Below are 20,247 nucleotides of genomic sequence, written 5' to 3' on the forward strand. Positions count from 1 at the left end.
CTTAATTTCTGAGCTAATCAGCCTGCCTCATGCTAATTACCATCCTCCCGGGCATTAGGGCAGGCTTCCTGGGGGAGGCGGGGGAGGCTGGTCCCCAGGAATGACACCCCCTTTTCCCCCAAGCCAGAGACAGCCCAGAAATGGCAGAGCGGGGGAATCAGGATGCTGGGGCAGGGATTTCAGTGTGCCATTTGGTGTATGTGGCCAGAAGGAGGGGACACAGCAGGGGATGTGCCTGGGGCAGTGTCCCTTGGGCAGGTCCTACCCTCCCAGAACCCCCTTCCAGGATTCCTGCCCCATCCTGGGGGCAGCCACAGACGGCGGAGGCCCCAGAACAGGCATCCCATTAGGTGTCCAGCCCACGGCCTTGGCAGAGAGATGGACAGATGGATACTTTTAAGCTAGAAAATTGAGCAATGATCAGAGTGAAGCTTTTGGACCAAGGTATAGAGCGAGCGCACTGAGCATGTGACTCTGCGCTCAGGTGTGTGCATGTGCGCTTGTACGTGTGTGCGTGCACGTGCTACACGCATCCATGAGTGCAGAGAACCAGAGGGTTTGGGATCGGAAGCCAGGACGTCTGGGCTCCATTCCCCCGCTCTCCTCTGGATAAGTCCCTGCCCCTCTGAAATTCAGCCTTTACGGTGGGTGAGCAGGAAGGGCTCATTGCTAGGGTCCCTTGACCAACCAATGTGTACTGAGCGCCTACTGTATGCACACCAGGCTCCTGGCTGGGCAAGGTTTCTGTTCCCCTGGCTTCCACTGTCCAGTGTCCCATGTTCCAATCAACACAGCATGGGATGGACAGAAACCAACACAGCAAGGCACTGACCCCATAGAGACAGGCCAGGGCAACCAGGACGGGCTACCAAAGGCAGGGTTTGTCCCTGTATTTCTTAGACAAGGTCCTGCCCAGCAATGAAACTTCAGATAACTGGAACTCCCTGCGGGCCCCAGAGTAAAACCCTTCCCCTGCCTGGGCCTCGGTTTCCCCATCTGCAACAATGAGGGAGCAGAGGCTGTATCCCAGCCCCCCCCAAGCAAGGATTCTCAGTCTCCCCATCATGGCTGCGTGTATGTGGGGGACACCAGGGGTGGCGGTATGCCCCCAACACACACGCACACACAGCTGACTGTCCCAGCGCTGGGTCCAGAAGCACGATAGACACACCAGAGGGACAGGTGTGCCCAGTGATGAGGGGAGGCTGTCTGTGTGCCCCCCGGAGGCTCCCAGCCTGAAACCGCCTCCCTCTCCCCTTGTCATGGAGCCCTCACAGCTGGCCACCACGTCCTGAGTCCCTGCCACATACCTGGGGTCCCCTAGGCCTCGCCACAAGGAATTCCCACCACAGCCCTGCCAGGTAAGTACAGTGACCCTGTTTGACCAAGGTGGGAACTGAGGCTCAGTCAGGTCAAGTGACTTGCTCAGTGAGTGACGAGCTGGGCACTCAAGTCCCGCCTGACCCCAAGCTGCCACACACCGTGGTCTGGGACCACCTTTCTGGACCTCCCTCAAGGCTCAGACCAGGGCTCCGGGCTGGCCCAGACCCTGCAGGAGCATTGCTCCCTGCAGACCCTCAAGGGCTCCCACAGCAAGGTGCTTGGGGGCGAGGGCCCTGGGAGCCAGATAGCCCAGGTTCAAAATCTCAGTCTCACCACTGACTCACTCTGGGACCATAGGCAGGATCCTGAACTTCTCTGCCCCCTCAGTTTCTCCATCTGTAAAATGGGGATCATGACATTTTGTTGGATTGTTGTGAGGACTGAATTTCTATAAAGTTCTTTGAACAGTGCCTGGCTTGTGGGAAGCATTCTTTGGGCCTTGTTAAATCAAAAGAATAAATGAGTCCCTCTAGCTCTAAGGACAGCCAGAGAATTGGGTCGCCCAGAGGGCAAGGGGTACAGCTGAGATTCAAACCGTAGGTCTAGGACTCCCCGTCCAATACTCGCTCCCTACAGCACCAAGGTAGCTCCAGCTCGGCTAAGAGAATGAAGACGTCCCAGGACTGACCCTGGCTCGGGCTCCAGGAGGTAGGCAGAGGCTGTATGGAGACAGAGGTCAGAGCACAGGCTGGGAACCAGCCCTCGTGCCAACTTCTCTGCCTGACCCCCCAGCTCCAGAAAGCCAGGGCCACCCAGGGGCCCTGGGCAGCCAGGTGCCAAAGCAGCTACCCTCGGTGCCAAGGGCCTGAGGCCAGTAGTCCTGGGCCACAGCAGGCAGGGGATGGCAAGGGGTACTACGGCCTCCCAGCAGCTGCCACAGCATTCCCAATCCCCAGCATTCTGCCCCAGGGACAGCCAAGGTCCCACGGAGCCCCACCAGCAGGAATCGCACCCAGAACTGGAGTCGTCCCTGAAGCCCTCAGCCAAGAGTGGACCCAGATGTCCACACACACCCTCAGAAGCTGATCCCCACCCACGAGCCCACCCACATCACCGAGCGCCCACCCAGGTCAGGGGTGAGAGAATCTGAAATCATGCCATGTTGGTGAAAGTGGAAAATGTGCAACCAACCCAGCCCCCCAACAGGGAAATGGCCATGCAAGGGGGCCCTCAGCTAAGGCAGAGCCGGACAGGCCCCCTCTGGGTCCCCGAGAGCAGAGGTGCAGGGTGTGGAGTCGGGGGCGCGGGAAGGGGGAGAGGCTGCGAGGCGAATCCCAAGGAGGTAAGAACAGATGGCACACGTGTGTTTGCAGGGGGCCTGGAATCACAGGGAAGGACCCCACCAGGCCCCAGCTCGTCCCTCAGAGAGCACGCGTCCATTCCTTAGTTAGGAAGCGGGCGTCTACACTCACACGTTCCCCTTTACACATGCACACTGCAACACCCAACAAACACACAAGAATCACCCCGTGTGCATGTGCGCACACCCAAGCAGCCGGCCAGCCACCTTCCTCGCATGGCCCGAGGAAGGGACACCAAAGCTGCCACAGGGGAGACGGGGAGAGAAGACAGGAGACACAGATGGAGTGAGAGACGGGGAGAAGATGGGGAGACACAGATGGAGTGAGAGACAAGCGGCAGAGCCAAGAAAGCTCCGCTCGGCCCCAGGCGGGATGCGATCTGATCCGAAGCGGCCCAGGGGCCCCAGAAGAGGACAGTTCTGGGTCTTCCTGGGTTCCGCCCTCAGCCCAGCCACTCACCGCCCAGTGACCCTGGGCCAGTGCCTCTCTGGGTGTCAGGATGCCCAGGAGGACAGGGCAGGGGATGGAGACCCTGTGGGCTAGACCCTCCAGGACTCCAGGGTCCCAATCCCCTGCCGAAGCCCGGCTCCCACCTCTCCTCAGGCCCCTCACGGTCTGCAGGCTGCCCCCCGCCACGGGCCTGGGGGGGGGTCTCTGGGGACAGCCCTGTTCCTCCTCCCTGGAGCTCCCCCGGAATCTAGAATCCAGAACAGAGTGTCCGGGTCAGCTGCCGTCTTAGCCAAGCCAGGAACCCCCTCCCCCGCTGCAGCCACCAGGGCCAGCAGGATCAGAGAGGGGAGGAGCAGGCAGTGACGATGACCGCAAGTACCACGCATCACGTGTGCCTGTAGGGGAGCAGATGATGCTGCCGGCCTGCTTTGTCCCACTTAATCCTCATGAAGAAACTTGATCCCATTTTGTAGATGGGGAAACTGAGGTTCAGAGATGGCCTGCCCAGAACCACGCAGCCAGCAAGAGGACAAAGGAGCTGGCAGGGAGCGCAGGCCGCCTACTCCAAAACCCAGCAGCAACGTCCACATCTTGTCCGGCAGGTACTGGGGAGAGTGGGAGGGGCCAGGCAGACACCCCCGCATTTCCTAAACTGGCATCCCAGGCCTCAGGACACCATGCACCACAGCCCATCCCCAACAGCCTGAGAGGGGGTGGCTGGGAGGGCCGCTGAAGCCCTGTTCCCCTGTGCCTGCCACCAGGAACCCCGACAACAGACAGAGTGAGCATGTACTGAGCACACACTGTATGCCAGAAGCCGGCCCCAAGCACTTTAGAGTATCAGTCCTCGGAGGCGGGTACTATATTAATTCCCACTTTGCAGAGGCCTGGCAACTTGTTAGGGTAGAACAGGGAGTGGAACCCAGGCCTGGGACCACAGGCTTGACCACTGTGTCACCCCATCTCACAGACCCAGGACTTTCCTGCTCTGACCCACCTACCCCAAGCCGACCCTCCAGAATGTCAGACAGAGGCAAGAAGGGCCTCCTTCCTCCAGTCCCTGCTCAGCTCAAGGGCTCCCAAGCCACCATCATCTGGGGTACCTGCCCTCCTCTGCCGAGCCCTCTATGGCCCGTCTCTTCCCAGGATGCTTGGGATCTGTGGCCAGCTCCCACCTTTATCCTTAAAGCAAAGCCCTGAGCAGGGAGGGGAAGGTCTGTGTCTCCCCATAAACCTCAGATGATATCCTCGGGAAGAGGAGCTGGGTCTCAGCCTGAGGCCCAGAGAGGGTGTCAGATGAGCCAGGGTCACACAGCAAGTCAGAGGCAGGAAGGAGAGCTATGGCCCTTGGCTCCCTGTCACAGCTCAGCACAGAGTCTGCCCTCCCTCCTGTGTTTGTAAACCTTGAAGCTAGGTTGGTTGAGCTGTGACCCAGTGCAGAGGCAAAGGGGCGGGGGGGGGTGGATTTTTAGCAATTTCTAGGATGCCTCAGGCCTTACCAACCATGCAGTCCCCAGCAGCCCTATGGCCTGCTCTATGTAAATAGTCCTCGCGCAACCCTGTCTCATTCCAGGCCCTGCAGGAGCCCAGCACTGTCTGCAGGCAATGTCCCCATTTCACAGATGAGTAAACAGAGAGACTCAGGTGCACAGGACCACTCAGGATCGGGATGGAACCCACTGTGCCTTGCTTGCAACCACAGAATCTGCCTGCCTGGAGCCCCTGCCCTAAATCTAACCCCTTCCCAATCCTTAGGGACTGCTTCTTCCAGGAAGTCTTCCCGGAACTCGGGGAGCCCCCACTCAAAGGAACTGTGCTTTCCTTCTACACTAATGAAGCAGATTGAGCCTCTGCCCTCAGACTAGTGTTCCTGGGAGACGGGGGACTCCCTGAAGTCAGGGCTATGACTCCCCAGACAAGGATATTGATGGCCCAGTCTTCCCCCCACCCCCAATCCCCTGCTGGAAGACTAGGGACTCCCTGAGGCCAGGGCCACCACGCTCTCCTTCTTTCAGACTAGGAAGTAATGGGAGTGAGACTCCCCCTTCCCTCCTCCTGCACCTCCACGCACACAGCCCCCCACCCAGAATATAACACTCTGCCCCAATGGTACAAGCAGGACCCCTCCTCCTATCCCTCTCCCTCCTGGCAGTCCTCCAGGCCTGGCCCGTACCAGGCAGCCTACTCCCCTCCCCCGGGCCCTGTCCATGAATCCCACCTCTGTTGGGCACCACAGACCCCCCTTTCTCCTCCCCAAACAAATGGGGTCTTGAGTGAACCACTGGGATTGCACACAAGGCTAGATCTATTCCCTGGGCTAATGTCACTGCCAGCAGGGGGTGGGGGGGCAGGCAAGGGATGGGGGGCATGGGGGAGCAGGCTGTCCATGCCACAGCCTCTCTTGAGGTCCAGCCTCCGAAATCAGATCCTGGTGGGGCTGGGATCAACAGCTCACTCCCCGGGTCACCCCAGAGTGGACCAACCCCAGATGCCTCCAAGGTGCCTCCCCTCCCGACAGTGCAGGCAGGAGCCTCTGGGCCCAGGTCCAAATTCCTGCTCTGTGCCCCATGGAAAACTTCCCCAAACCTGAGGCAGGTCATCTGTAAAATGGGCCTAACTAGACCTACTCTGCCTGTGCTGCTCGTACTGTGAATGCGGACACAGACAGCAATGTCCCCAGCACGAACTAAGTGCCCCCAAGAAAACCAGTTTCCTTTTTTCTTCTATTTTTCTCTTTTGGGGTGGGGGGGAGACAGGCAGGGTGAGAGCCCAGGCTGGCAGGGCAGAAAATGGCCTTTTCCAAGCACTATAAACATCCCTATTCAGAAGTCAGAAGCTCAGTTCCCTCAGGAATGAGCGATGGAGCCTCCCAAGACTGGGGTAATTCAGGAGAGGCTGCTGGTCTTTCCTGGGGAAAGGGCCTTGGAGTCAAGTTTGCAAATCCAAAGCTCCAAGTCCACCTCCTCCCAGAAGCCCGTCTAGATAAGATATCATCTCCATTTTACAAACAAGTAAACTGAGACACGGAGTGGGTAAGTAATTTGCCTAAGGGCACACAGCGGCTGAACTGAAGACTCAGGCTGCTACCAAAACCTCTTCCTTATGGCAGGCAGAAGCCGTCCCTGCTTTGGAGCCTTTCTGCGGTGTTGCCTCTGCAGTCAGAGTGAAGTCCGAACTCTCCAGTTTGAAAGGCCAGCCCCCCCCCCCCCGACCGAGAGTCAGCGCGCAATTGGGTCTCCGAGGCCAGCTCAGCCACCAACTCCCCGCTGTGTCTCTGGGGCCAGTTGGCCTGGCCTCCCCAGGCTCAAGGGCCTTGTGGCTAAGATGCGAATGACAAGACTGGCAGCCCAGGGCCCCCGGCAGGGTTACCCATCCACGCTGTCATCACGTGTTGACCGAACACCTACTATGTGCCAGGCCCCGTTCAAGGCACTTGGGATAGAGGGAGGAACCCAACCAAGAAGGATCCAGCCCTCATGAGCTGACACTGAGCTGGCGAAAGGGTGGATAATAAAAAAGCAAAAAACCAAAAAACAAAAAACAAAAAGAGCAATTGGTTGTGTTAGGGGCTACCAAGAGAGGGAAGAGGCCCGGGGCCACAAACAGAGCACTTAGGAAGGGGCTCCCTGGGGAGGCAACATGGAACAGGGACAGGGGGCCAGGGGGCAGCCCAGGACAAGCCCAGCGAGCAGGTGGGAGCCCAGAGAGGGCCAGCAACTCCTGCAGAAGGACCAGCAAGTACAAAGGCCGAGGACTTCAGTGCCCCATGGAGTCTCGGGGGAGGGGCGCCCAGCACACAGCAGAAGCTCCAGAAAAAGCCGCCCCTTAAGCCCTGTGAGCTCCTTGCCCCTTGCTTTCCTCCTCTGGAAAACAGGATGCCAGGCAGCTTCGAGGGAACCCCGTCTCTTCCACACACGTGGATTCATTCTCATTCCTCCCATTTTGCAGGTAGGGAAGCTGAGGCTCCCAAGACCCCACAGCCCGTAAATGGCAACATGATGATGGGATCCGAGGTCTTATCATCCCCAACCCTAGGTCCTGCTGGCCTTATGTGGCCTCACGGGTCACGGACGCTCACTGCCTCTCCCCCAGGTGATCCCAAGACAGCACTGACCGCCAGAAAGTCTCTTGGAAGGAACGGAGGTCTATGCCCTGGTTGGTTCCCCTTCTACCACCTGGGGCCACACAGGACACCTCTCCCCTGACTTCCCGCAGATCACTGGAAAGACGCGGAAGGGCTCACGGGTTCGAAAGAGCCCCTGGTAGGCGGCAGACGCTGGGCTTTACTGTCACCCCCTTGCCGCACGCGGGTCAAATAAAGCTGAGCCCTATCACACGCATCGTACAAAGAAAAACGCTGAGGTTCCCAAAAAGGTAAGAAACATGCCCAGGGCCACCCACCTAAAAAGTGGCAGAGAGAGGCTCTGAACTCAGGTCTGTGTCACTCAGAGTCACCATGCCACTCATCCCCCAAATCCCTCAGATGTCGCTCTCTGGACATCCTTCTCCATCTGTGGCCCCTAGTAGCAGGAAGGACTTGCCCTGAATCCATTGCTCCCGGGACACCACCCGCCACTCGCCTGATAACGCTGTGCCCCGGGGCTGGGGTTAGCTGGGCAGGTTCAGGACACTTGGGGGCCCTGAAGGAAGCCAGGAGGTGGGGGACTTGGGCGGCAGCTAGGGAGCCAAGGCCTGTGTGAGGACAGCAGGCACCCAGGCCCCTGGATTAGGCAGGCAGGGAGCACGGAATGCCAAGCCAGCCACACCAGGTTCCAGCCCCGCTCAGCGACCAAGGCACTGTGTGACTCCTGGAGGCCCTTCTCCTTTCCAGCCCCACTTCCTGCGGCCAGGTCATTGCCTCCAGGGCTCAAGGGTCACAGGCAAGGATGCAGTAAGGCTGACCTCCGGTGAGACATCACCGCTGTTGTCCTCCCCGGGCATGTCAGAAAATAATTTTTCAATCATTTTTGGAAGGAATTATGTTGATGGTGGTGGGGTTGACACCTAATGGCGGCTCTGCTACGCACCAGGAACCACACCTGGGGCGTGACATACATTATCCCCAGTGACCACAAGCCCAAGAAGCATGTGCGTCGTCTCCATTTTACAGATTGGGAAACTGAGGCCCGGACCGTACAGCTGTCAGTGCCGGAGTCAGGATTCAAACCCAGGACTCTGCTGCCCCAAGCTGCTGCCTCCTGTAACTACTGAAGTGAAATGTTTGCTTCGGAAAAGGACCTGGGGACTGAGGGAGGAGAGAGACAACTCTCAGTGGGGTGGTCACAGAGGGCCAGGCCCCCAGGGGAGGGGTCAGGACCGGTGAGTTGGGTGTTTGGGGAGACAGGTACCCAGGGGTTAAATCCCAGCCTCGGTGCGTGCCTGCTGTGCAACCTGGGGCAAGTGACCTCCCCTCTCTGATGCCTCAAAGGCAAGTATCAATTCCAGGTATCCTGGAGCACAGCAAACGTGAGGTATGGGACCAAGTCACTTGGGGACAAGGAGAGAACAGGCATCCGGAGGGGGGACTTGTATGCTCAGAGGCCCTGAGGAGGAGGAAGGCTCCAGAAGGCAGAGGTGGGGGCACCTGGCCACAGACATGGGAGTGAACAGGATGAACCTGGCAGTGAAAGGCGCCGCTCGAACCCACCCACTGGACCTCCCTCCCCCTCAAAGAACCCTGCGTCAGCCCAGGAGCCCAGCAGCACCAAGCCCAGGGCCGCAGCCCCTCCCTGTAACACCGCCACCACCCCCCATGGAGCCCCCACCGCCCCACTCGCTCCCTGCATGGCCCCCCCAGAGCCTCCAGCACCGGCCCTTCCCCAGGGCCCTCAACCTCTCGGCAGCCACGGCTCCTCCACGTGGGGACCACCTCGTCCTAGAGACGGCATCTCCCTCTCCTTAGCAACCACCAACACCGCGCCCAGACAGCCAGCCTCCTCCCTCTGTCTCCTCCTCTCTCCATGGAGACCACAATGCCACAGAGGCGGCTCCCTCGCCAAGGCAACCACCGTCACTCAGCACCCGCCCGGACCACAGCTCCCTCCACGTGGCCACCACCAACACTGCCGCGGTGACAGCGACAGCCTCTCCTCTCGGGGCAGCCACCAGCCCCAGCCGAGACCAACAGCTCCCCTCTGCCCGCGGCCTCCAGCTGTCTGACTGCTCTCCCCACAGATCAGGCCCCTATCGATCCTGCCCCGCGCGTCTCAGCTCCCAGCTCTCTCCCAGCCCCTCAGTCTGCCTCTGCCGACAATGGAGAGACACCCTCCCCTCCTGAGGGAGGAAAGGAGACCCCGGAAGCCGGTCCCCACCCCAGCAGCCCCCTCCGATGCCCCGGTCCCCCACTGAGGTACAAGAGGCCAGGCCAAGGGGCAGGAGTGCGACTTCCTCCCACCCCCCACAGGGAGCCTGTCCCGGCCCCCAGAAAGGCCTGCCACTCTGCCAGCTGCCTCACAGGCCCGGAGGAAGGGAAGGTGGGGGTGCCTATAGCAGGGGTGCGGCGGGGGGCTTGCCAGGCAAGACAGGAAGGGACCAATGGGCGACAGGCTTGGCTACACCACAGTTCACAAGGCCAGGTCATGTGAGCCAGGCTCACACGCAGCCACACGCTCGCACACAGTCAGAAGGACCCTGTCCTTACCGATGTCTGCGGGCTAAGGGGGCCCTCTGGCCCACGAGGCTCTATCCCTGGCCTGGTCTCAGGGAGGCCCCTGCAGTGGCGGCGCCAGGCGGCAGCAGCAGGAGCAATGGGGTCCCGGGTCCTGGTCCAGCTCAGGCAGCGGCAGCTTCTCACCCAGGTCCTCTCCTTCTGCGAGGAAGCGAGGGGGAGAAAGGGGAGGGAGGGAGAGGAGAGGAGGAGAGAAGGAGGGGGAGGGGGCAGCAGGAGGGAGGGAGGAGGGAAAATGCTGAAGTCTTGAAGGGTACACTCACTTCTTTCTTAGGTTTCCCATGGCAACCAAATATACCACAAATGAATATCAGTGTGAAAGAGAGGGAGGAGGCCGAGAGAGGGGAGGGATGCACGGAGATGGAGGCCGAGATGGAGAGAGATGGGAGAGATGGAGGCAGGGAGGTGGAGAAATGGAGGCGGGGAGATGGGGGAGATGGAGGCGGGGAGATGGAGGCTCGGAGATGGAGGCTGGGAGACAAGAGACGAGGGAGAGGGAGGCTGGGAGATGAAGGAGATGGAGGTTGAGATATGGGGGAGAGGGAGGCAGGGAAAAGGAGAGATAGAGGTAGGGAGATGGAGGCTGGGAGGAGGGGGAGATGGATGTTGGGATATGGGGGAGAGGGGGGCAGGGAGATGGTGGAGATGGAGGCTGGGAGATGGGAGAGATGGGTGTTGGGATATGAGGGAGAAGAAGGCAGGGAGGAGGGGAAGCTGGAGGCAGGGAGATAGGGGAAAGGGAGGTAGGGAGGGGGGGAAAGGAAGGCAAGGAGATGGAGGAGAAGGAGGCAGGGAGATGGGAGGGACAGAGGCAGGGAGGAGGGGGAAAAGGAGGCAAGGAGAAGTGGGAGATAGGGAGATGGAATCGGGGAGGTCGGGAAGATGGAGGCTGGGAGATGTGGGAAATGGAGGCCAGGAGGTGGAGGAGATGGAGGAGATAGAGGGAGGGAGTAGGAGGAGATGGAGTCAGGGAGATGGAGAGATGGAAGCAGGGGAATGGAGCCTGGGAGATTGGGTAGATGAAGACTGGGAGATGGAGGCTGGGAGGTGGGGGGATGGAGGCTGGGAGATGGAGGCTGGGAGGTAGGGGAGAGGAAGACTGGGAGGAAGTGGGCAGGGAGGCTGGGAGGTAATGGGATGGAGGCTGGGAGATGGAGGCTGGAAGGTAGGGGGTGGAAGCTGGGAGATGGGGACATGGAGCCTGGGAGGTAGAGAAAAGGGAGGCTAGGAGGTGGGAGGATGGAGGCTGGGGGATGGAGGCTGGGAGATGGGGACATGGAGGCTGGGAGATGGAGGCTGGGAGGTGGGGGAGAGGGAGGCTGGGAGATGGGGAAGGCTGGGTCCCCATCCTATAGGCCCCATCGGGTTCAAGAGTAAGAGGAGGGAAGGGGCCACAGGACTTCTTTCACTCCCTCCATGGTTTCTGGAGGAGGGGCAAGCAACAAATGGGTAGTTTCTAGGAGATGAAGGGACCCCATTCCTCCCACCCCACCCCAGTCTTGCTCATGTTCCTGACTCCCTGCAGGGCCCCAGAGTCTGGAGGCTCTTCCCACGTCCCAGCCAGACACCCCACTCAGTCATGGACACACACAGCATACCCAGGTGGGGACGGTCCCCACACCCTCCCACTCCCTGTCGTCAGGTGCTCCCATACACAGCCCCTCCCTCCTCACATGGGCAACCACACCACCCTCCTGTCAGTCACCCCAACCCCAACCGGACCTACTCCTTCTACCACTGGGCCCCAGGACCTCTGCTGCAGGGAACAAGCAACCCCCCCCACCCCGTGCCATCTCTCATTGATGACTCGCACACACCCATTCTCCCAGTGTGCCCATAGCCGACGCCCTGCTGGGCACCATCCGGTCATATGCACTCATACACCCTAAGAGTAATGCACCTGCCTGACCTCCTCTGGCAGAGACACACACTATTCCGGACAGATGCGCCTCCACCCAACCTTCTCCCATCTGTGCGCACACGTACACGCGCACACACTCCCTCTCTGCCCTCAGAGGCCCCTCTCCCTGTCTGGCCCGCACCCCCCACCAACCCAGATGGTCCTCCCAGCCCGTCCTCACAGGCAGGGCCTCACACCTTGGCCCCCTCGACACTGCCATTCATAAACATACATAGACCCTTCCAGCGCGGGCACCTGGCGGCCCCGGAAGACAATTGCGCACGCGCACCTGGCGCTGCCCGGCTCAAAGGCAGAGGACAAGGACACACCAGCTGGCTCCTGGAAAGGGCTCCCAGGCCCAGGTCCCCCAGGGATACTTCCTCCACGCTTAACCCGGAGCACTGTGGCCAGCAGACACCCTGACACACACACACACACACACACACACACGCCAGCACCCACAGGACACTGAAGAGCAACTAACACCAGAATTCCACATCCCCTCAATTGGACATGTGCACAGAGACCCAGATGCACCGTCCACAGCTGCCCACAGAACCCTGATATAGCAGCGCCCACCTGAACACGTGGACTCACACGAGTGCCACCATGCTTGGGGCCAGGGCACAGACAGCCCTCAACACAAGCGTGGAAACGCACTGGCGCCCACTCCCGGTGGACCACCCGCGGCAGGCACTCGTGCTCCACCATACACACCCAGACAGACATGCCCACAGGCACGGGAGCCCCTACACGGCCTCGCAGGCCAACGCACACGGGCCCCCGGCACACCAGCGCACTGGGGACCACTCCCTGACACCCCACACCCTCCAGCACACGCAGGGCCACGCCTGCACACCCACAGCGCCGCACTCCCAGGGCAGTTCTCAGCGGCGCCCCACCAACCCCATCCTGTCCACACCCACCTGACACACACACCCGGTCGCCAACGAGTCACAGGCCCTTGATCGGGTCGCCCCTCCGCCCCCTTCCCTGGGCACACGCCTCGGCGGGCCGCCAGCCCCCTGCCCAGCGCCCGCGGGTTTACGATCCAGCGCACCGTGCCGAGCCCAGAGGCCGTGAAATTGGCTGCGGGCTGCGAGGGATGCGGCTGCAAATTCTAAGCACAGGGAAGTAAGGCAGAACCCGGCGGGCTGCGGGCCACGGTGAGGGCGGGGGTGGAGGGGGTGCGGGCGACCTGGGGAGGGGGCTCCCTGTGCGCTCTCCCGCCCACCCCGCCGCCGTGCACGTGCCTGTGCCCTGCTGGGCGGGGCCGGGGGTGGGTGCCCGGGAGCGGTGCGGGAAGAGCTGAGCGCGGGTGCACCCTGGGGGCCTGCCCCGGGTGCGCACCGGGGATGGACACCCGCTCACCGCCCCGCCCAGAGCCACCTGCGTGGGCCAGAGCGCCCACCGGATGACCCGCCTCAGGCCACAGCTTCGCGACTGTGCAACTCTGCGTTGCCGCCTCCGGGAGGCCTTCCGGGCTCTCCGTCCTCCTCTGGCTTCTCTGTTCCCACCTCCACCACCTGGCGGCCTCCAGCCTCTGCTCACAGGCATAACTCCAGGCTCAACTCCACCAGTACCCCGGCACCAAAGGAAGGGAGAGGGAGGGCGTGGTCTCGCTCCAAAACGCTGGGCAGGCCCTCGCTGGTCTCACCTCACCTGCCCCGTACTTCATGCCTTTACCAGCTGTGCGGCCTTGAACCCGAGACCGCTGACTCTGCCTCCGCTTCCTCTTCTGTGCAACAGGAACGATGCAGAGGGTCCTTCTGAGGATTTGCTGAGGGCCATTGGGCAAGCTCAGAACAGAAGCTGGTGAACACCGAGATGATTAGTACCGGCCTGGTCTTGCTACAGACCAGGGCCACAGAGAACTGACCCCAGGCTCCTCTGAAAAATGCAGGTGCCTTTGGTGCCTCCCCACCTGTGCGGAAAGATCCAGAAGACGCAGCCCCCTCAGCTGCCCTCCAACCAGCAAACATGGGCGAATTCATATTCTGGAAATGCATTAAAAATGCAGGTTCCCGGGCCACACATTGACCCTCCTGAATCAAAGTCTCAGCTGACGAGGCCTGAGAATCTGCATTTTTAACAGATTTGCCCAGAGACATTGGTGCTCCCTGACAAAAAGGATAACGTTCCCTTTCTTTTCTTTTTTTTTTTTAAGATTTTATTTATTTATTTGACAGAGAGAGAGATCACAAGCAGGCAGAGAGGCAGGCGGAGAAAAAGAGGGAAGCAGGCTCCCTGCCGAGCAGAGAGCCTGATGTGGGTCTGCATGTGGGGCTCCATCCCAGGACCCTAATATCATGACCTGAGCTAAAGGCAAAGGTTTAACCCGCTGAGCCACCCAGGTGCCCCTAATGTTCCCTTTCTTAGCTCAAAGTTGACTGTCCTGTGTAATGGAGCCCCTAATCGCATTCCAGACTCATCTTCCCAAAATCCACTCCAGGCTTTCCAATCTCCAGACCTTGGCTCCTAATGGTCTCTCCACCTGGCCTGCCCCCACCCAGAGCTGGCTGGCCATCCTTCACCGTCCTCAGGCCAAAATTAAACAAGATAATAGCCAGTGTGGAGCCCCGTGCCTGGCACCCAGCAGGTGTGCAGTCACGGGGACCCCACGGTGGGGGGGGGCGGCGAGCAGACAAACAGAAGCAGCGAGACCCAGCCTCTCCCACCCTCAGCTCTCCAGGCTGGCTCAGCACCTGCCCTTGCAGCCTCCAAGGCCGGCCCCCTCGGGGTCAGGTCACAGACAACCAAGAACCACCCCCTGTCAGCCCAGCCCTACTGTGCGTAGGCCCCACACTGGGCACTTGGCAGATGTTCCACGTGTCTCATCTCTCTTCCAGATGTTCCACGTGACTCCTCTCCATGCATTCCTGCCTGAGCCCTGGGGCACCACAGTTATCCCTGGGTGAGATACGCTTGTGCATGTGTGCACGCACACGCGTGTGTGTACTGAATGCAAAATGCATCAGTCCATCCTCAAAATAGCACAGAGGTAAGAGGAACTTGCCCAAGTCATTTTTGAGGGCCTACTAGTCTGCGCCCGTGTGGAGCTGACGACGTACTAGCGGGAGAGACACAGAGGGAACAGCTAAACCAGAACCATGAACCTCCCCACACAGCCCCAGAGCGAGAAGCGCGGAAAGCAAGGGAGGTGGCCTGCCAACCCCGCCACCTGTGTCTCTCCACCATCCCAGGAGAATTTCAGAGAGAGGGGACCCAGCCAGGCCAAGGAGGGAAACTGAGGCAGGCCTGAGTCTTGGGGCTGGGCCCGGAGCGAGCTGGTCGGGCAGCCTTTCGGAACTGCTTCCCGCTGTCCCCTACCCCCCCCCCCGCCCCAGCATGCACTGGCATGCACAGAGTCACACACATACACTTACACACATACACGCACAGGTGCACAGCAGACATGTCCAGCCCCCTCCCAGCCCCTCTGCACATTCTAGCTGGGGGGACAGGCAGCTCCCAGGCCCTTCTCACATTTCCGTGGGGTCCCCATCCTGGCTCCCGAAACAGTTTCTATGTGTCTCAGGGGGTGAACGGAGAAGCTGAAAGGAGAGGGAGGGATACACACATACACACGCACACAGCCCAGGACCCACTCCAGAGAACCAGGAATGAATAAGGGAGACAGATGGGAAGGGGGAGGGAACTCATCTAATTGACACCTACTATGTGCCAGACACAATGCTCCGCACTTGACATTCTCTTACGTAACCGCACTGGAAAAGTTAGGAACCCGGCATCGCTATCCCCACTTTATACTGAGGAAGCAGGGCCTCCTGGAAGGGAACTTACCCAAGACACACACCGTTAAAGAGACAGAATTTGGACCCTGGGCCCCTACTCTTTTGCTGACTGAGACAGGGGGAGAAGACGGTAGAGTGGCCCAAGGGGACTGTCGCTGAGGCCGTGATAGCCTCGGAACCGGAGAAGATACTAATCTGGGAGCAGCACTCCCTCCATCACCCAGGGGAGCCCCCCAAAAGACCCGCTGGGCGCCGGTGCTGTGCTCGGTGCTGGAGGACAACAAGAGAGCGTGCTGCTGGCTTCGGGGATGTCACAGGTCGCCCAGGGGTGGGGGGAGCACAGAAGGAATGTGGAACAGGCCTGAGACCCTAGAGCCTTCCTGCCCCTCTGTCCCTGTGGCCGCTGCCACACCCACAGCTTCTCCTGCTGACAGATGAGCAAGGCAAGGCCCGGAGAGGCCCCTCGCCCCGGGACACCCCAAGATGGAAAGGTCCCCTGGCAGAGATGTGGGACTTCTGGTCCTCGTTCTGCTGCTGTGTGGCCCTGAGCCAATCTGTAACCTCTCTGTGTCTTGTGTAGGAGATGAGGAATGGGAATGGCTATGTTGCAGAAGGTTTGGTGGGGATTAAACACTTACAAAGAGCTTCACCCCGGGCCTGGCTCCTGGGCTCAATGAATATTAGCTCATATCATTATTATTATTATCACTGTAATGATTGCCGCCAGCGGCACCCAGCAGCTGAAGCTTGCCAGGTGGCTCCCTAGCCCTCAGGGCCTCTCCGGGGCCTCCCAAGGGGCTGTCTGCTCACCAGAGGGGAAGGGGCTCTATTATTCCAACTCCCAGCACCCTCCACCACCTTCCCCCTGCCGGCCCGTAATAATGGCAGTGACTCTTCCCCCGAAACTCATTGAGCCACGAGAAGGTTAATTCAATAGGGGATCAGACGGGGCAGTGAGAGGCAGAGGATTGAGTTAACCTTCTGGAGTACTGGTTAAGGGGGCTCGGGCTTCCAGGCAATCCTGCTTCCTGGCTTTCTGTTCCGCACGGCCTGGGACACCACTGCAGACTGTGGGAGAACAGATCTAGGCCCAGGGGTGGGGAGGGCACTGTAGCTGGAATGGGGAGGGTGACCGCAATGGGTACCTCCCGGCCGCGGCATGGATGCCACACTTTCATACTCACTCACCGAGCTTGCAAGACTATAGCTGCCGCCTCGCAGACAGAGCACAGCGCCGCTGACCCCCGTGTCACACACAGCCGCTCAGCGGAGATGTCACTGGAACCAGTTCTGCTTCCAAAGCAGACATCCCGCAGACTTCAGGAGGCAAGGAAGCCGCACGGGGCACGGGGCAGCGGGCAAGGAGCGCGCTAGAGAAGGCTCAGTCGCCAGAAGCTTGTGGGGTAGAAGGACAAGCAAGAGAGGGCTGGGAGTGGATGCAGCCTCTATGGTGGCCAGCTACACCTTGGCCTTGGGCACTCCCCACCCCCAATGCACAGAGCTCCCGGTCTGTCCCTAAAAACAAAGACAGTGCCCTGTGGGAAGGGAGCCGCCAATCCAGTGAGTCTCCCCCGGCGGGGAGGGGCCAATTCTAAGGACTCAATCAATGGACAACTCACCTTACCCTTCAGACCTCAGTTTACTCATCTGTCAAATGACTGCATGACAGAAACCAGCCGGCCAGCCCCACAGGACGGCTCTGAGGATCCGAGGAGGGAGAAAGAAGTTCTTTACAAAGTTAGACTCCGGGCTGGGGGACAGGAAGCCAAGGGACGTGATGGGCCGAGCCCCCACCACAGGCCAGGCACCCGGCACCCCGGAGGCCCACCGTTCCCTGTGACACCCCTCACCTTTTCAACCATCCCTGCCCCAGGTTAAAGATGAGACACCGAGGCCCAGAGAGGTGACAGGAAGGCCTAAATCACAAAGCACAGAGTAGCCACACGGGACTAGAACCAGCAGGCCCATCCCCTCGGCCGTGTTGTCACATGAATTTGCACACCGTCCTTGCTCACACGAACACGTATCTCCGTGACCCGGCTGGGGCTGGTGGAGAACAGAGACTGTCGGAGGAAGGGAAGAGGCACCCCCACTGAAAGGTGGGGGGCAGAGAACAAGCCTTCAGGTAAGGGGCCCCACACCCACCTGGGGCGTCTGGAGAGGGACCTCTCCCTCAGGGACCCCATCCTCCTCCCCCTCTCACAGCTCACAACACGGGGGACAGAGGCACATGCGGCCACACGCCCTCCCCGTTGACATCACACACTCTGGCTGCTGGGGGTGACCCCTCACACTGCTATCCCAGTGACGTCACTGTCATCCTGCCGCTGATGTCACACCCAGAGGTTCTCACTGACGTCACACCCACAGGCCCATGCTGGCATTACGCACACTTCTCCCCAAGACCCCCCCGCTTTCAATTACTCCTCTTTCTTGTTGCCCAGATGCAGATGGCCCAGAGGTCACCACCCACGTACATAGCTTGAGAGTCACCACTCACTCTAGACAGGCGTTCACAGACACAGCCTGTGTGTGCGCATTCCTCATAGGACACACGTTTATGCAGGTGCGCAGGCCCACGGGCCCTGCTGATGGCTGAGACCCACTACGTCCCACAGGTGCCTGGCAGGCCAGGGGCACAGGTGTGCGAGCCCTGGACATATGTGTGCACAGGCAAAATTCCCCCCCCGCCCCACCCCCATGATGCGGCTCTGTGTATGAAAATGTCCCTCAATGACTAAATCAGGCAGCCCAGAGCTGGCAGCTTCTACCACATTCCTCCAGGTGTTGCCAGCACCCCCTCCTCCTCTCCCTGCCCCCCAGCTTCTCTCCTCCTCCGACAGCCTGGGCTGCTGACAGCAGCGACAGCCGCAGCCTGGACACACACACGTACTCCAGTCCAACACCTGTGTCTCTGCAAGGGCGGGCAGGGGGACAAGAGGACGGAGGCAGTGCCCTCCAGAGGTGGCCACTGGGCTAGGAAGGTTTCAGGGGAAGGAGCACAGCACGGAGCACAGAGCGACAGAAAGTACCCTCAAGTCCCACGTTCCTCCTGAGCTCAGCCGAGGGCCAGCGCCACCATCCCCTTCCTGTCTCTCCTTGGGCATGCCTGACACACTGTGGCTGCTTCTGTCCTGGACACACGCTCCCCAAATGCACACACGTACACGCATATCAGCTCTGTCCCCTCCAAACAGTCCAAGAAAACCCTGCTGGGCCACAGACTCTGTGTGTGTGTGTGTGTGTGTGTGTGTGTGCATGTGTGTGTGTGTGTGTGTGTGTGTACAGAGAGAGCAGGGTCCACCCCTGCACAGAGCCCTGTGTGCACACACACAGGGCACACACATCCCTCCCCACGTGCACACACTGCCCCACCAGCCAACACGCCCACCCTCCCCCCGCCCCCATCTTCTGCCAGTCGCTGGCGTGTACACACACACACACACACACACACACAGCCTGGGGCCGTGGCCCTCCCTGCCAGAGCTGCAGTCTGTGCCGATTCCTGCTGCTTCCCCGGGGCTGCCTCCCTGCTTGCCCCACACCAGCACCACTGAGAAGGGAGCAAAGCCTTTGCCAGGGTCCCCACCCACTTAGGGGACCCCACTCCCAGCGTCTGGTCCTCTTACAAAATCCATCGCCCTCCTGCGGGTAAAGGGGGTAAAGCCCCACCCTGCCTCCCTCCCCCTGGAGCAGCACCAACCAAACCCCCCTTACCAGCTACGAAGATGAATTGCTCGACTCCGGCAGCACTCCGTGAAACAGGGGGCCAGGGTCCCCGATTCGCAAGGATGGGGGCAGAGAGGTGCGGCGTGGCACTGACTGGTACAGCCGTCCACCATCGAGCCTCTGCACCACCCCCCAAAAATGCTCACCTCACCGACCGTCCTCCGCGTCCTCCCACCCCGCCTCCGCCCACCACCACCCGCACTCCCACACAGGGGGGTCCCCCGGGGGGGTCTCACAGTGATTCCCCAGACCCCGGAGCCCCTGGGGATGGCTTTCCCGGTCTCATTCTACCCCTCCAATCCTCAGCTGTGCCCCCCCCCACAACAAGCCCCACCCCCACCGGTGGAGGAGGGGTGCCCTCTGGTTCCAGTCCTCACTCCCACCGCCTCCGCCGGCCAGCGGGCGCTCGGATCCGGAGGGATTCACTTACCTCCAGCCCAGCCGGGATCCGGGCCGAGCGCCGCTTCCGGCGGCGGCGGCGGCGGCGGCGGCGGCTGCGGGGCCTGCGCGCGAGTGTGAGTGTGAGCGCGGGTGCGAGTGTGCGCGGCGCCCGGCCGAGGCTCGGTGCGTGTCGTGTGTCTGTGGCGTGGCCCGCGTGTGCGTGTGTGTGCGTGTGTGTGTGTGTCTGCGAGCGAGCGTGTGCGCGCAGACACCGCCACCCCCGCCTCCCCGTCGCCGCGCCTCTGCTTCGGCGGGGCCCGCCGCCCGGGAGGGGGCCGGGGCGCAGCGTGCGTCAGGGCCCGCGGCCGGCCGTCTGTCCGTCCGCCCCGGCCCGCCCCGGCGCCCGGCTCGCTCCGCAGGCCTCTCCGCAACAAGACCCCGCCCGCCCCCTCTCCCGGCTGGATCCTTCCACGGACACACGCGCACGCACAGACACACGGCCGCGGGCGGGGGCCGCGCCTGGCTCCAACGCCGCAGCTGCAGCGCCCGGGAAGGGGGCGGCGGCCGCGCGGACCGCGGAGCCCCAGACCCCCGGCCCCCGGCCTTGCCCCGGCCCCCATCCCGGCTCACCCCCGCGGGCTCCGGGTCCCGCCAACGCCGTCGCGAGCTCATTCAACAGCT

At 61.0% G+C, this 20,247-nt stretch overlaps 1 protein-coding gene across 4 annotated transcripts in view; it reads right to left on the minus strand.

Annotated features, from left to right (window-relative positions):
* Nucleotides 1-19,889, minus strand: part of ELFN2 (extracellular leucine rich repeat and fibronectin type III domain containing 2) — a 51,857-nt gene extending 31,968 nt beyond the window's left edge. Inside the window, exons 1-2 of one of the 4 annotated variants that reach the window (XM_032836603.1) lie at nucleotides 19,616-19,889; nucleotides 9,775-9,942 (exon numbers count right to left, since the gene is read on the minus strand). The gene's annotated coding sequence lies outside the window, so the exon portion shown is untranslated. Of the gene's footprint in view, nucleotides 1-9,774; nucleotides 9,943-19,173; nucleotides 19,373-19,615 lie in introns of those variants that run through there. The other 3 variants (XM_032836605.1, XM_032836604.1, XM_032836606.1) reach the window with 3 other exon arrangements.
* Nucleotides 19,890-20,247: the final 358 nt, after the last annotated feature.

This window comes from Lontra canadensis, unplaced genomic scaffold (assembly GCF_010015895.1).
Source record: "Lontra canadensis isolate GAN:19392208 unplaced genomic scaffold, GSC_riverotter_1.0 scaffold93, whole genome shotgun sequence".
In the NCBI taxonomy this organism is placed as follows: Eukaryota; Metazoa; Chordata; class Mammalia; order Carnivora; family Mustelidae; genus Lontra; species Lontra canadensis.